Source organism: Megascapheus bottae, chromosome Y (genome assembly GCF_031878675.1).
Source record: "Megascapheus bottae isolate mThoBot1 chromosome Y, mThoBot2.hap1, whole genome shotgun sequence".
Classification (NCBI taxonomy): domain Eukaryota; kingdom Metazoa; phylum Chordata; class Mammalia; order Rodentia; family Geomyidae; genus Megascapheus; species Megascapheus bottae.
In genome coordinates this window covers 8833401-8849457 of record NC_143548.1, presented here as the reverse complement: position 1 = coordinate 8849457, position 16057 = coordinate 8833401, and the positions used below count along the sequence as shown (strand labels likewise).

General features: G+C 42.8%; 1 pseudogene; it reads right to left on the bottom strand.

The window, feature by feature from the left end:
• Positions 1 to 587: 587 nt before the first annotated feature.
• Positions 588 to 13981, bottom strand: LOC150040290 (cdc42 effector protein 4-like; annotated as a pseudogene).
• Between the last annotated feature and the right edge of the window lie 2076 nt (positions 13982 to 16057).

The following is a 16057-nucleotide window of genomic DNA, read 5'->3' as shown; positions in this document are numbered from 1 at the left end:
TTTGGATTTAAACACAATAAGGAAAAAAAACGCATCCCTGGGGCAGTGCCCAGGACTGTCAGCTTGTCACCCCGAAAGGCCCCTTCTTGAAAATCCAGACACCTGGGGGCTGCCCACCCCCGTCCTGTCCTCACTCCTGGAAGAGGCATTTAGGTCACTGCTGCCCCGGTCCTGGTGGACACCAGGAACACAAGGAGAGAAAAACAGAAACCAAGTGTCTAAAGCCCAGGTTGACGTCTGGCATCCATGAGGCCAGGCCAGAGGACAAGGCCGGAAGGAGGATTCTTGCTGGAACACAGGCACTGAAGGGTGGACATGGGATGCCCCCAAGTCAGGCAACCAGTCAGCACCGATGCTATCTCCTCTATTCCCCCTATTCCCCAAGCTCTCCTTGGGGCTCAGCCAGCACCCCGCCATCCGCCATCCGTGAGGTCCAGGATCTCTGCCTACCTGTGGGTGGAGGCCAGGATCAGTCATGGCTGGTGGCTACCCCTGCAGAGCAAGGTCGAGGGTCACAACCGGGGTGGAGGCAGGGGACAGATGCGGCCCAGAGCCTGGGGGGGGGGGCGGTTTCCTTCCCGCTGGCCTCACACGCGGATCTCATCCTCTTCCTCCTCGTCCATGAAGGAGAACTCCTTGTCTGGCTGCCTCGGGGGCGCGGCCCGGCCCCGTCGGGCCCCGTCGGGCCCCCGGAGGGCCGGGCTGCGCTCCTCCAGCACGCCCGAGGTGCCGCTGGACAGGGAGCTGCTGTCCTGCATGGTGTGGCTGCCCATGCTGCGGCCCGAGCTGGGGCTGGGGGCGGCGGCGGCCCAGCCCTCGTCCTCCGGGGCGGGCGGGGCCAGGGAGGCCTGGTCCAGGGCCGCCTTGTCTTCTGGCCCCCCAGCCGAGGGGCTGCGGCCAGAGGCGGGGGCGCGCGGGGCGGGCCGCTGGGGCCATCTTCCTCGGCGGCGTCGGGGTCCCACTCGTCCTTGTCCATGACGCTGAGGATGTCCCCGAGCATGGAGGGCCCCAGGTCGATGTGGAAGGACATGATGGACTCGGCGTACTTCAGCCCGAGGCTGGCCCTGAGCACGGTGGGCAGCTCGGCCAGGTCCCCGAAGGCCTGCTCGTCGAGGAGGGGGTCGGGGGCATGGGGGCTCGCCGCCCCGTTCCGCTGGGCGCCCGCCGCCGCCGCCGCCGCCCTCGGCCTTCTTCACCAGGCTGACCGACAGGCTCTTGGGCACCTTGCTGGCGCCCTTCTCGGCGGCCTCCTTCTCCTTGAGCTGGGGCAGGGACATGGCGTTCTTCACGAAGAGCGCCCAGTCCCGCAGGGAGCCCAGCATGTCCCTCGGCTCCCCCCGGATCACCGACTGGGTCTGCTTGCTGCCGCGGAACTTGCGGGACAGGAGGCTGCGCTTGGAGGAGGAGCCGGCGGCCTGCTCATCCAGGGACTAGCCGTCGGGCTCCCCGGCCTTGCTGTGGAGGAAGGAGGTGTCCCCGAAGGCGTCCCCGGCCCGGCCCACGTGCATGGTGTGGCGGAAGTCACCCAGCGGGGCGTAATCAGCCTCTTTTTAAATATACCTCTATTGGAAATCAACTTATGTAAATGGTTTTGAAGAAAATTGACCCAGTAATAGGTTTTGATATCTCAGTTCTGGAACAAAATTCCCTATATTGACAGTTTGACTGATTGCTGAGATGAAACTGTACAGGATAGCTTTCAAAACCTCTTACGTTCAACATAGTTGCCAGATGTTTCAAAAATTGTATAGGGTAGTCTTGACAAAGTTAGATTACTGTACCATGATCCTAATGTTGAGACTTCTTTGAGAATCATTCATCCATATCATCTCAAAAATCCTAATTTGTTAGATCCATCTAGGACTATTTCAGACGGTTAAAAGAATGCAACAATGTCTACATAAAGTTAGCTAGTATGTGATTAGACATAAATGTGTATGTGATGTGTGTATATAATACACTGTGTAAATATAGAGTACATGTCATGTCCTAAATAGGATAGGATGTTTTCTTATATATGTTTCATGCCATGTAATATACCTGTAGAATATATAGTACTTTATATATCCTACACTATACCTTTATCCGAGACTACACATCTTACAATATTTGCAGAATGCAAATTAATGTATTATGAACATATGCTATATAGTTATATGTAGTATATGTTACATGTATACTCTGTATAAGCATATATACTGATAAAAAATGGAGGTAATAACTACATTAATTTGATGCATCAATGTGTTTGGTAACAAGTCAAAATATGAAGTAGTAATGAGATGAATAGAAAAGTGTCTGTGAAAATTTTACTCAAGTAAACATCCATTTACACACCATCAGTATATACGCTGCAATCTAAATTTGCCTATATAGAAAAGAAGAAAGACACATTGGCAACAGGCAAAAAAGGGGAAAATTGGATGTATGAATATTATCCATATAGCCTTATACAGATAATTTTACAGAGAGCCTGCTACACGGTATTACATTGTAGTGATCTTTAGTCACTGAATCTGTCATTTCTTTTACTTACAGAACTAGGGTGAACTCAACAAATGTTATTCCAGTCTTCAAGGATTGTTCTACAGTTGTGATCTTGACCATCATCTGCAAAGGGCCGATTCATTTGCATGAGTTGAGAGTTAGTTGATCTGTTTCCAAAAACCAGTTTCCATATTGCTGCGAAGAAGAAAGATGCTGAGTTATTTTAATTAACATGTTAACTGTCTTGAGGTCAAGTGGAACTTACTAATAAAAGTGAAATATTTACTATTAAGACAATAGTTCACTTTTGTATTTATTTTATTTTATTGTGATGTATAGAGGGGTTACAGTTACATTCATCAGGTAGTGGGTACATTACTTCTTGAACATTGTTACCCCTTCCCATATTTTTCTCCTGCTTTCCCTCCCTCCCATTCATCCCTTACCTTCCCTTTTTCAAATAAACAAATACATTTATATACAAGATAGCAGGTACAAAAGTTGGATACAGTAACAACATGAGATAAAGCATAAGGGGAAACAAAAGAGAAAAGAAATAACTTCACATGATGCAACAATTTTGTGATTGAAAACAACAGTCACTAAGATAAGCCTCCTGTTTCCTTATCCTGGAGTACATTAAACTTAGCCTCATTCCATGTGGCCATGTCATGCATACATAGCTTTTGTGCCATTGTGATCCCCTGTATACTAGATATAAACTTATGTGTCCTGATTGTTCCAAAGGAGGGAAACCATGGAGCCTATGTATCTTTGGGTCTGGCTTACTTCACTTACTATGATTTTTTCTCTGTCTTTCCATTTTCATATGAATGGGGCAATGTCGTTCTTTCTGATGGAGAAAAATGGGGATCAAGACCTGTGAAAGGGTGATTGAACAATGTGCTGTTTTGAAGGGTTTGGATCCCGAATTTAGTGAAGACACAAGATTCCTATCCTTCCCCAACCTACCTGAAAAAAAACCTGAAGAATACCCTTTTTTATCTTTTTTTTCTTTTTCTACCCATTTGCATTTGCATTTTTATGTTATGATTGGTATGATATATATCACGCCCTTAAGACAAATAACTACCATTCAAGAATACTGTACCCCAGCTAAGCTCCCATTCATAACTGGGGGAACAATGAAAACCTTCTATTCCAAGGAAAAGTTACATTACGCAGCAACCAAACAAGCATTATAGTAAATTCTCAAACATGTTCTACACACTGAAAACCAACACAAACGTGATACTGACAAAGGAATGGCACCTAAAAATAATACCAGCTAATAAGTACTGCAAGAACTGTCAAGCCACAGGCCCTAATGAAAGCTTTTTAAAATGGCTGGAACTAGTTAATGTTTCTCAATCCTTACCCTCAATATCAATCAAACGGACTCTCCAATTAAATGGCATAGACTATCTAGTTGGATCAAAAAGCAAGATCCATCATTCTGCTGTCTTCAAGAGACACATCTTGCCCCCTAAAACAAATATTTTTTGAAAGGGAGAGGTTGGAATAAAGTTTATGAAGCTAACGGCCCCCATAATCAGGCTGGCGTTGTCATCCGCATATCTTTCAATTTGGCTGTTCAGTTTTTCTGATAAGTTTGCTTGATTGGACAGGGGAAAAAAACCTCCCTGCTCAGAGTAATTTTGAGTGGCCAAACATGACTGGCTCTAGAATCTGACACCATCTCTGCCATCCAAGCAGAGGCTTTCTGCATGTGGATGCCTCATTTCTTTTTTCCCAGGAATGTCTCACACAGGAATTGGCTTTTCACTTCATTGGTTGTTGGACCTGAACTCAGGGATTGTGTGCTCTTCCTCAGCTCTCCAACTCAAGGCTAGCACTCTGCCACTATGAGCTCCAATGCAACTCTGCCTCACTAGCACTCTGCTGCTAGATTAGATGCCACAGTTTCACAGGGACTTTGCTCTGTCCCGGCTAACTCAGAACTGCAGTTTTCAGAAAAATGAGTCCTTCAGAAGGCCACGTTACTCCAATTAAAGCCACAAGATGGTCAATACAGAAATAGTCTTTAAGCATGATCTTACTTGGAACATGGTAGGGGCCAAAATTACATTTGAATAAGTATCTACTGTCCTCCTCCATGGGTCTGCTGGAAATTGTTATAAACTTAAAAGACCAAACTGAAATAGCAATTAAGCAATCATTTTGGTAGTCCTACTTTCCCTTCTTTCTGTCTCTTTTATTTTTTATAATTATTTATTTATTTACTATTTATTTGTATTGGTTAGGTTACTGCTTAGAATTCCAATAACAGTTTAAACTCAAATAACAGTTTTTCCCTAATGCAAGAATTACAAACATCAGTGCACCAAAAGTCCAGACTTGAGTTTCCTTCTTTTTCTAAAATACATTTAATTTTAAAGTAGCATGAAACCCAATCACGAGAAGATAAATCTTTATATATTTATTTTAAAACCCTTTTCCCAATTTAATATACTTTAAGGAGCAGTTTAAGAAATGCTAATCACTTTACCCACATTTACCATCAGATTTCCAGTGTCAGTCTGCAAGGAAAAAGAGACAGGATGAAGATGGTCCACTGTTCCCATCTGATGAGGTTTAGATGAACAGCCTTTGTGCCAGCTTACTTTTTCACCATGCATGGACCTTTCCTAGGGCCTGTCCCACCATGGGGAACCCAGAGCTGCACCTTTGCCAATTCACCTATATCTCCCAAAGATAGGCTCACAGGACTATCCTAAGTTTTCAGGTCCTTTCTTTTGGATTTGATTACCTAAACAATTTTAAAAGACAGACAGGCAAAGTTTCTGATATGATACCCAAATTCACATTTAAATTTCTGACACTTGTCTACAAACCTTAACTCAAGGTAATAAATTCCACATTCCAAATTTAGTTCCTCTGTGCTAAACAGGATACCATGTTTACAGTAATAAACAGCTCTGTACATTACAATACCAGATTTTTAAAATGCAGATTTCAGGATCTTTAGAAAAATACTCTTAACCAGGTCCCCTTTAATTAATGCAATAATCCTTTGAGACATTAGAAACATTCAAACCTAATACTATTCTTCAAGTTTAAACTTAGATTTACCCAATTGTCTTTGTATTTTAAGTATAAATTCATTCATTGTTTTATACAGCATATTGACAATTTAACATGTTCACTCACACCCTCTCACACCCATTCATACTAAAAGATCTTAAATCACACAAAATTAATATCAGCCATACATTTAGTGTCAAGAGAATTTTGTTTGCCAATCTTACTCTTGCAGGTGACAACCAAGTTTTAAAACAAAGCTTTCTAACAAGGCAACTTAGCTGAAATATATTTTTCCAGAGATTGTTCCTGATGTCACACTTTTTTTTTTGCAGATGCATGCTGGTGGGAGTATTAAACCTAGGGGAACTAAGACTGAAGTCTGTGTCCTGCCACCAATTGTCTCCAGACTCTCACTTCAGCAGGTTGTTAGGAAAAAGTAAACTAAACTAAGCCTGAAGCTATCTGACCTCAGCTCTCCTGAACTGCATCCAAGTGGTAGGGGGCTATTCCAGGCTTGATACCTACCCCAGATATCTACTTCCCAGATATATTCAAATAGAGAGCAAAGATGTGTGTGCAAGCACACACACACACACACACACACACACACACACACCACACAAGGACACCCAAGGAAAAACATGTAACAAAAACAAGACAGAGAAGCAAAGACTTTTAAGTAACTCCTAACTTTCTGATGGCATGCCTGGCCTTAAACTATCAGAATAATGGGGCCCTGTACTCAGGGGGCACCTCCCCTATGGAGATTTCCATTCCCTGATGGCCGGCAGGCAAAGGCAATCCTAACCTACCTACAAAAAGCTCTCAAACAAAACCAGACATTGACTCGTAACAAGAAAATTGGACTCAATCAGATACACTTAACACAAAAACAAGAACTCAGATGAATATTCTCACCAAACAGCTCCTTTCGATTTACACATGTCTTGCTGGTGGGACTCCCAGGCATGCCCTGTTATCGACAAGAAACCCAGAAGGGGATCAAGGTGTCCTTTGACACCCAGGCCTTAGAGAGCTTTCTGTGTCTAGCTTTTTCCTCTGTGTTTTAGACCCACAGTGCACTTTCTTAAAAAAAAGATTAAAAAAAAAAAGAAAAAAACCATGCAGACATACAGGGGGTCGGCTTATTTCTTCTTACCTCCTGAGGCCTTTGCTTTTTACGTGGGCATATTTCCCAAAAAAGGTTGGTAAAAGGAGAGGGGGTAAAGATAAACTACTGCTTATCCAATGGATGAAGCAGAATAGAAAAACAAAAACAAGAACAATCCTTTATCTGAATAGTATAGAAATTATTAGGACTTGATGAAAGACTTCTGAGCCCTGGTTGGGTGGCCCCCATGGGCTGCATAAACCTATATTTGCCTGACCTTTTTTGATTACAAAAATGGGGAATTCTGAAGTTGTTCCTATATCAATTTTAGTGGCTCCAATTGTTTTTTTCTGCCAATAGGCCACTGATCCATCCATACAGCGTCATGTGATTTCCAAGTTAACTGTGGTCCCTAAAATTGGGGGAGCAGTTTCATGCCAATTTTCTCATAAATAATGCCGTCATTATAGAATGACACAACATCTATATTTTGTCTCTCCCTAGAGATTATTGGGCAGGTCCTCTTTAAGAACAGAGGCTGAACAACTCTCACCAGTGCAGCGGATATGAGCTCCTAGGCTGCCTAAGCCTTGGAGAGGGGACCTGCTGCAGAGTTTCTAGGAGGTGGGAACTTAAGGCTGGAGGGAGATAAAAATTCTAGTCTAGGCATTCTTGTTGCCCCTGGCCTCAGCTTCATAATAACTGGCCACATTGCACTGTAAAAAACTGTCTCCCGAAAGTATTGCCCATATGATTGCTTTCCAATGTAGGTGGGGGTCTTCAAGGTGGTAAGCATTGTTCTAAACATTTGTTGTACAAAAAAGGGGGGAATTACTGAGGGATGGATTTCCCATCCCATGAGATTCCTGAGGGGCATAAGGGAAACTCCTTAGAGAAGCCACCAGGATGAGGGGGAGGTCGGCTTTCATTCTGGAGTTTGAGATCAATCAGTGATGGATAAATTTGCTGACCTGTGACTTTATCTCAGGGGCAGCAGAGAACTCTCCCAGGGGGCTCCTAGGATGCTTCCCTTTCTGATGCTTGCCAGGCTACCCTCTCCCACGTGGACTTATCCCATCCTGCAAGAATCCATGGGCAGTTGGACAGAATAGTTTCATAAAATTGCTCAAGCTTTTTCTCTACCTTTTGCAAGTTTTCCAAATATAGGGTTCCCTCCTCTGGGAACCAAGGGCACACTCCCTCAATAAACTGTAGGATGCCTTCAACCTGCCTCTGCCCTTCCCGCAATCCACTGGCTTAGAGTGTCCCTCTAAGGGCCTGCACATAAAGCCTGCGCCTATTATATTGTCCCATTATTTTTACTTCCGACTATACTATCTCCCACTATCTCACTCTCTTAAGACCTCACCACAGTGGGGTCCTCTACCGTCATCCCAGGTTGTCAGGTCTCTGTTCCAGAGCTATGTGCCGAGGCCCTGAATTAGAGGATGAAACCTTGGAAAAGAAATACAGAAGAGACAAACAGATGTGGACTACAGCCCAAGTCAGCAGCCCAAGAAGGCTTATGTACTTTCATGAAACCAGGGAACTGTCAGCACCAAATGGTAAACAGGTCTCAGATCAATTAAGCAGAATGTGATAAGGCAATAACATATTTGTACCAAATGGTAATCAAGTCTCAGCAGAAAGATAAATCAATAAAGTGAGGAAGTTCACAATAATGACAGTATAGCTCAAAATTTATAGGCATGGCATCATACATGACAGCTCACTTCTTTGTGTACTTATCTTACTCAGTGATGCAGATTCATGCAGATTCTGTCTCTACACTCCGGCTCCCAACAGTCCTTTTCTGTTGCATGGCCATTGAATATCTTCTCCCACCTCGTGGGCTTTCTATTTAACTTGCTAGCTATATCTGTTGTGGTACAGGAGCTCTGCAGTTTAATGCAGATCCATTTGTCCAAGCTTTCTTTAATGTGTTATGTTTCTGCGTTTCCACCTGTGTCAAGGAGCCCTAGTGTATCTCCTATTCCTTCTTGTGAAGGTTTTTTTTTTGTATACTATCTGCTTTTGCTTCAAGAGTCTTTGACACATTTGGAATTAATTCTGGTACTGGTTGACATAGAAGGATACAACATTAGTTTTCTACCCGTGCATAAACAATTCTACCAGCACCATTTGTTGAGGAGGCTGTCTTTCTCCCATCATTTTGCTCTGTTGTCAAAGATTAGATGGCCATAGTGCTGTGAGTGGATTTCTGGGTCTTCATTTCTACTCCATTGTTCCTCAGGCCTGTTTGCACGCCAAGCTGTTTTGTTTACTATAGCTCTGTCTAAAGTTTGGTATTGATATTTCTCCAGCACTGTTCTTTCAGCTAAGGATTGTTTTTGCTATACAGGTTCTTTTATTATTCCATATGCCTTGACTTCCTTTTTCAGGTTTTAAAAGTTTTCATCATAAAGGTCATTTACACTCCTTAGTTAACTCATAAGTATTTTATTTTCTTTGAGGCTACTGCAAAGGCAGTTGCTTTCCTCATTTCCTCCTCACTCTTCTCATTGTTGGCATACTGGAAAGCAGTACATTTTTGAGGGTTAAGTTTTAACCCTGCTACTTTACCAAAGTTTTGAATCAGCTCAAACTACTTGGGATTGTGGGATCTGTAAATATACAATCATGTCATTTGCAAAGAGAGAAAGTTTCCCTGTTTGGATCCCCTTTATGTTTGCTTCTAGCCTTATAACTCACTGCACTAAAGAGGAGTGGAAAGGGTAGGCATTCCTGTCACATTCCTTATTTTAGAGGAAATGACTTTAGCTTTTGGCCATTAAGCTTAATGCTAGCTGTGGATTTGTCATACACAGCCTTTATTATACTGAAAAATGTTCCATGGATCCCTAGTTTCTGCAGAGCCTGAAGATCCGTTGGAGCTGGTCAAGTTTTTTTTCTGCATTTATTGAGATAATCATGTGATTCTTGTCCTTACTTCTGCTCATGAGATGGATTTATAGTAATTGACTTGCATATATTGAACCAGCTTTGTGATCAATCTTGTTTGATCATAGTGTATAATTTTTTTGATGAGTTGCTGAAGATGATTGGCCAGTATTTTGTTGAAAAGTTTTACATCAATGTTCATCAAAGAAATGGGTCTACAGTTCTCTTTCTTTGATTAACCCCTGCCTGGTTTTGGGCAGAGGGCGTCTAATACTGGCTTTGTAGAACGAGTTTGGCAAAGAGCCTTCATTTTCAATTTCATTGAAGAGTTGGAAGAGTTTTGGTGTGAGCTCTGCGTTGAAGGTCTTATAGAATTCAGGTCCATCAGGCCCTGTGCTATTCTTGGACAGGACGTCTCTTATTATGATTTCTATTTCAGTTCTTGAAATAGGTCTGTTTAGTTGGTTTAGGTCTTCTTGGTTCAATTTCAGTATATTAATATTGGCTAGAAATTTATTCATCTCCTCTAGATTCTCAAATTTGTTGGCATAAAGGTTTGGGAAGCATCCCCTTATGATGCTCTGGATCTTGGTAATTTTCATTCTCATCTATGATTTTGTTTATGTGGGTGTGTTCCCTTCTTTTTTTTGGTAATATTTGCTAAGCATCCATCAGTTTTGTTTAACTTTTGTTTTGTTGATTCTTTCATGGTTTTTAATTTATTTTAATTTATTTTTGACTCTAAGTCATTTAATTCTGCTGTAATTTTAATAACATATTTTCTACTACTGGTTTGTTGCTCTTTTTCCAAGAGCTTAAGGTGAACCACTAAATTGTTGGTTTGAGATTTTTCCAATTTGTTAATGTAGGCACTCAGAGCTATAAATCTTCCTCAAAGTATACTGCCTTTGCTGTATCCCAAAGGAGCTGGTATTTTGTGTGCTCTTTTTTGATTAATACCATAAGCTGTTGAATTTCTGTTCTGACCTCCACAAGGACCCACAATGTATTGTTCAGTCTCCAAGAGTTACCAGGTTTTTCTTGTAGAGATTACAGCCTTTCAGTCTCAGAATATGTTTGTTTTATGGGGCAAAATATGTCTCTTGTAGACAGCAGAAAGATGGATCTTTCTTTGTGATCCACCTAGACAGTCTACCTAAGTCCATTGATATGGAGGATTAGGATCGAATTACATTTAATAATTGCTGCCATTTTTTTATTTTGTCAGGGCCTGTGACTTGTCAATTCTACCTGTTATTAGGTGCTATTATTTTTGCCAGTCCTGGGCTTGAGCTCAGGGCCTGAACGCTGTCCTTGGACTTTCTCAAGGCTAGAGCTCTACCACTTTAACTACAGCACCACTTCCAGCCTTTTTCTATGCATGTGGTACCCAATGAGGAATCGAAGCCAGATTATTGTCCATGCTAGGCAAGCACTCTACCACTAGGCCAAACTCCCTGCCCTTAGCTGGTATGCTTTTTTCAGGTGCCACTTTTCTGTTAATAACATGTTAACAACATGTTATTGTTGATTGTCAATGTGTAGAACATCTCTGAGACTTTCCTGTAATGCTGGTTCTCTGGATACATACTGTTTCAACATTCCCTTGCTGTGGAATATTTTTATTGTTCCCTCACCTATGAATGAGAGATTATCTGTGTACAATATTCTTGAATGGTGTTTTTTTTTTGTCTTTAGGGCATGGCATACAATCATTTTAAGCTTTTCTTGCTTGCATAGTCTCTGCTGAGAAATCTGTGGTTATACTGATTGGTTTTCCTTTGTAGGTGATTGTTCTCTTTTTCCTAGCTGCTTTAAGGATCCTTTTCTTGGTCTCTGTTGATCCTGTAAGGACTATAATGTGGCTGTGGGATGTCCTTTTCTGGTCAGGTCTGTTTGGGGGTCTAAAAGCTTCTTGTATTTTGAAGATCTGTTCTTCTCCTTGGGAAGTGCTCTGATATGATTTTGTGAAGTACTTTTGCAATTCCATTAACCTCTTTCTTCAGACAGCTGTATGCAGTCTCATCAACATCTTAACATTTTTAGATACATTTGCTCTATTCATTTTTTTGCCAGTCCTGGGCTTGAGCGCAGGGCCTGAGCACTGTCCTTGGGCTTTCCCAATGCTAGAGGACAACCACTTCAGACCCAGCACCACTTCTGGGTTTTAAATCTATGTATGTGGTACCACGGAATCAAACCCAGGTCTTGTGCATGCTAGGCTAGCACTCTACCACTAGGCCAAACACCCAGCTTCTAATACTTTAAATTATAATCATTTAAATGTGGTAGATCCGGTTTGTTACTCTTTATAGATACCATTCTAGTGGCTTAAATTTTTCCTGTTGTTGGCCGTAATTCCCAAAGTGACTCTTCTACTTTCCTTACTATTTTCCTTTACTTGTGGCCCTTTCCGTATTCTGAAAATGACAGAACATAGGGCATAGGACAAGTGCATTTTAAGACCATTCTATAGCTGTTTGCTGGATTCAAAGCAGGGGTCAGGGCAAAAACACACGTATACTCACAGACTTCAAACCAAATAAGGAAGAAGAAAAAACACCTCTGAACTTGGTGTTTCATACTGATTCTGTTGCCTCCAGTCAATTTTCAAAGTTTGGTTTGACAGAAAATATTACACTGCTGTTTTGCAGCCTTCCAGTCAACAAAGAGTGCTAAATAAATGAAAATGTAAACCTTTTCCTGTTTTGTTTTTATGGAGATTAAACCTGCAAAAATCCTTTCCATGATATGGATTATAATTTAGTTACCTGTAACATACTTCTTTCCATTCTCAACCCAGAGTATTTATGGATACTGTGTGGATGGAAGATATGGGTTGTGTGCAGTTGTCCAGGTCTGGAAGTCAGCTGCCCCAGAAAAGGACTGTCTCAAGGTGAAGGGATGGAGGCTGGCTACTATCTTCTGTAAGAAAAGGGTTTAGTGTTGCTTGTGCAGGGTGCCTTGTGGTCTAGAGTTGTTTGTGGTAGAGGAGACCCCTAGGCCTACACTGTCAATATCATTTTGTACTTTTCCATTTTATAAATTGAAGGGGGGGCACAAAATCCAGAGTATGGGAGAAGTTTATCTCTTCAGCAGCTGCCTCATTCTGAGATGGGGGCAAAGAAGTCAGGGGTTGATATTCGACTGGGTGCCCTTTTAGGAGAATTTAGTTGACAGATTGGTGGATGGAACGTCCGCATGCACCCATTGCATGCTTGTACCCCAGAGGCATGAAGGCTCTAACATATGTCCCAACTCCAGTTCCTGCTTCAGATAAAAGTTAGAGATATAAGTTAGTTGGGCCCAGATGAAGCCAGGTGTTACATTACAAGCAGTCCTGAAAGCACTCTGAGGATCCTCAGGAGGAGGAGGATCCTCTATACTATGTAGTGCAGCTGTTTAGGAAAAGCAGGCAGAAAACAATAGCTTAGGGTGGTAGGATTTTTGCAGCCATTGTGAGGACTTGCCTTGTTGGAAATGCTTGAAGTAAAAGGAGTTGTTAAGGGTATGGTAATTTTATGTTACCCATATCTGATGAGATAGGAGTTAGTCTGGTGGGGCTGCTGTCCCCATGCTCATCCCAAGGAGGAATGAGTTAGGTGTTACTTGTTTGAGGTAGATGGGCTGGCTGGTGGGATGATAGGGTCCAAGCTGGTGAAGGTGGGGATATAGTGTGGTTGATATTAGAGGGGTGAGAATGTTGGCTAGGTCAGCAATGACCAACATTCAGGGATAAATCCAGGAGGGGTGTTTTTGGAACTCTTCAGCCATAGAAGTAGAGAAAATTAGAGTCTTTTTCAGGAGAACTGAGTGTCTTGGTAAATGACAGGCCTTGGTTTTGGAGGGAGATTTAGAAGACAGAGAGATATAGGTATTGAAGATGGAAGGGCAGTGTCAGTGGAAAGTCTGGGACTTGAAACGAGGGCAGTATACATGGAATGAGAATTAAGTAAGAAGGAAGTATGTGAAAGGGATAAAAGTTGAGTGAAGAAGTGAATTTTAGAGGTATCCAACAAGGCTCCTGTACAAGTCTAAAAGATAAGCTGGATAAGTATGTTTTTAAAAGGAGAACAGTTTCCCTGTGAGGTTTATTGGAAGAGTTAAAAGCCAGCCAGGGAAGGATCTGTCAGGTCATGATGTGTGAGGTCACCTAAGAGGGACGCGGAGGACATTATTGGTATAGAGGAGAGGTAACTCATTGATTGGTAGATGGTTGTCCTCTGGGGTAGGAGTGAGAGCAGATGTGCTATCATCCTCCTGAGGAGATGTGTCTGCAGTCCCTTTCAGGAGAACTGTGACAGGTCCTGGGGGAATTGCCTGCTTTGTAAGAAGGGGCTTTGTAGGCCCAAATTTGGATAATGTGAACCAGGCTGCTACATCCTTTAATTTGACTGCTGTGGAGTGGTTAGAATGATCTCTTGAGGTTTTCTTCATTTAAGCGTAGTCCTCCTGAAGAGGTGGAGGAGGTAGAGTGAGTTGAGGTTAAATATACTAAGTCCCCTATCTCAAAAGGAGCCATGGCAGTCTTTTCTGGGAAGGGATTCTAGAACTCACATATTCCCAGAGAGCTGCCAGGAGATGGCTGAGGACAGGTGGGAGGTGGGGTGAGGGGATAAGATAAGAGGATTTTTGAAAGTGCTTGGAGGTGTAGGAGGGCAAGGGGACATAATGTTACCCAGTCCCGTTAGAGTTTTAGTCCCGGTGGATAGGGGGATTATAGTAGCCTGGCTAGGAGCAACCAGTCAGAGGATAGGGCTGGACTGGACTAGTTAGCAACTATTTCTGATTAGTTTGAGAGGGCAGGTGTAAAGTGACTCCATTTAGAATGTGACATTACTTCCTTACTCTACTCCACGGTTCCTCATCACCAGGGCTGGTCTGGTGAGTTCAGGACTTGGCTGCTGGGAAAACTTGTCCCAGTTGGCACTTATAGGGGTTAGAGCTCAAGGCCTGAGCAGTACTCACAAGCACTTCTGCTCCTGGCTAGCACTCTACCACTCTGACTCACAGGGCTACTTTCAGTCTTTGGCTGGTGGGAGATCTTGAGAACTGCTTCCACCCCAGCTCTTTGCTGGATAGTTGGGAGATGGAGTTTGGACAGATTTTCCTCTGCCCAGGCTGGCTTTGAACTGGAGCAACAAGAAGGAATAGAGCTCAGTAGGAATAAAGCTCACCTAGGCAACTGATTTAGGGTTTGAGGATTTTTGTTTTTTAGTCTGAGTTAACTCTTAGAGAAGATTTGACTTAGAATCACCATTTTTACTGCTAGAGTTATGAATACCAGCACTGTGCCACAAGTCCAAACTTGGCATGGTTTGCTACTTGGCATATTTGCCAGACTTTGATATTTACCGAAGTGTATCTGTTCATATACCTGTCTTGATCTAACTTGTGTGTATTAACATACCAACAGGTGAAAGAGAATATAAATGAATAGAGGTTAAGAGGGTAAGTGTCCAGATGATGTAAAGGTCCTGGCTTTAGTGGATCTGAGGTGATTTGTGTCTTTTATCAGCAGGCTTTCGTTGTGTGTGATGGGGGAGACAGGGATTCATTTTTACCACAGTGGAGGAAGTCACAGTGGTCCAGACAGAAGATATGGCCTGGATCTGTGTGAGGCTGAAGTAGCATCTTCCAGTATCCATTTAATGGATTGCCATACTTCTTGTTGGTTTGCCTGCAAATTTTTGCAGAATCTACTTACCTTGGTTGCATATTTTGAGTACACTGGTCTTTGCAGGTCGGTCGGTCTGTCGGTTGGTATTTTGCTGGCAAGTTAGGTATATGTTAGGTGGACATAAAGAATGACATGTGGGTTTTATATCAGTGCTTGTTGGTGTTAACAAGGCATCTTTGCATATCAACTACTTTTAATTGGAGAAGGGTGTTTTTAGCTTTGAGAAAAACATAAAACAGGACGGAGAGACAGGGACTTGCTTCTGGAGGAATTTTGAATGACTCCAAAAAGATTTTAGATGGCATCAGCAAGCTGAATGTCAGAGTGACAGAAAGGTTACAGGGCTGTGAAAATTCACAGGGGGACATAACCTTCCCTGTTGGGGTTTCTGTCCCCCAGCAGCACACCTGCTGAGACCCATCACTATTATAAGGCTAATAACTGCATGGAGTAAAAAGAGAAATAGACCTGGTAGAAGAGTAGTGGGATTGCAGAAAATCCCCTGGCAGGTATGCTTTATCTCCTTCTCTGTGTTAGTCTCCAAAGCCTGTAGAAAGAACTGGGAGAGCAGGATTTAGGAAAGTGGAAGTTGTGGTACCAACAGTGAATGTTGGAGCAGCTGGATAAAGCTATCCAATAAGGAGGAGGTTGGAATATGAGGCAGTGGGGCAGTGTTTTGCCCAAATATCTGGGCACAGTGAGAGCGGGAATCCTGAATTGTCTTAAGTGTTTCACATGGAGTGACCTGAGGAGGAGGAGGAGCTGGAGGAAGGTGATGTTGGGAGTGGAGGGGGCGTAAGCCAGGGTGCTTGGAGAGAGGCAAAGGAGCTTTG